This window comes from Myotis lucifugus, unplaced genomic scaffold (assembly GCF_000147115.1).
Source record: "Myotis lucifugus unplaced genomic scaffold, Myoluc2.0 scaffold_100, whole genome shotgun sequence".
In the NCBI taxonomy this organism is placed as follows: Eukaryota; Metazoa; Chordata; class Mammalia; order Chiroptera; family Vespertilionidae; genus Myotis; species Myotis lucifugus.
Genome location: NW_005871148.1, coordinates 1261405 through 1262499, shown reverse-complemented (window position 1 = coordinate 1262499; position 1095 = coordinate 1261405).

Genomic DNA, 1095 nt, shown 5'->3' with positions numbered 1-1095 from the left:
GGCCCTCTCGGAGATTACAAAGACATCAGTCCTGAGAACACGGAAACGCTGTCTGCTCTGGTGTTCAGTTATGACTCAGTGGTTCTCAACCTTCTGGCCCTTTAAATACAGTTCCTCATGTTGTGACCCAACCATAAAATTATTTCCGTTGCTACTTCATAACTGTAATGTTGCTGCTGTTATGAATCGTCATGTAAATATCTGATATGCAGGATGGTCTTAGGCGACCCCTGTGAAAGGGTTGTTCGACCGCCAAAGGGGTCACGACCCACAGGTTGAGAACCGCTGAGTTATGTCCAAGGATTCCCCACAGGGACTGTTCCACCCCAGCAGCTGTTCCTTTGAAGCACATATTTATTTCTCGATGCACTGCCACTGTCCCCTGCTCATTCAGCAAGTCCCTGACCACCATCTCTAACCCGATGTGTGTGCACATGCCTTCAGGTAACTGCTATTGTCAGCTGATGCAGTAGCTGCAAATCCATGGGCCCTGAGCCACCAAACTGATCATCACTACCCTGCCACTCTCCATTCATTTGTATTCCTGCCGGGTGAATAAGGTCCCTTCCCTCCGCTTGCCCTACACCAATAGTTCTTAACCTTTGCTGATTCGTGGATCTCTTTGAGAATCCACTATGAACCTCCCCAGAATATAAACATGCATTTGAAAACAATTTCAAAGGATTTTTGACTTATAAAACCCATCCTTCAGACCCCAACCCAATGCTAACAATTCCTGATGTCAGGAAATGATGGCACAGCCCCAGCTGGTTTGGTTCAGTGGACAGAGTGTAAGCCTGTGGACTGAAGGGTCCTCCAGTTCGATTCTGGTCAAGGGCATGTGCCTGAGCTGCAGGCTTGACCCCCAGTAGGGGGCGTGCAAGAGGCAGCCCATCAATGATTCTCTCTCATCATTGATTTTTTTATCTCTCTCCCTTCCTCTCTGAAATCAATTTAAAAAAAAAAAAAAAGAAAGAAAGAAAGCCCGGGCTGGCATGGCTCAATGGTTGATCGTCCACCCTATGAACCAGGAGGCCACTGTTCGATTCCTCCGTCAGGGCACATGACTGGGTTTGCACACTCCATCCCCAAAGA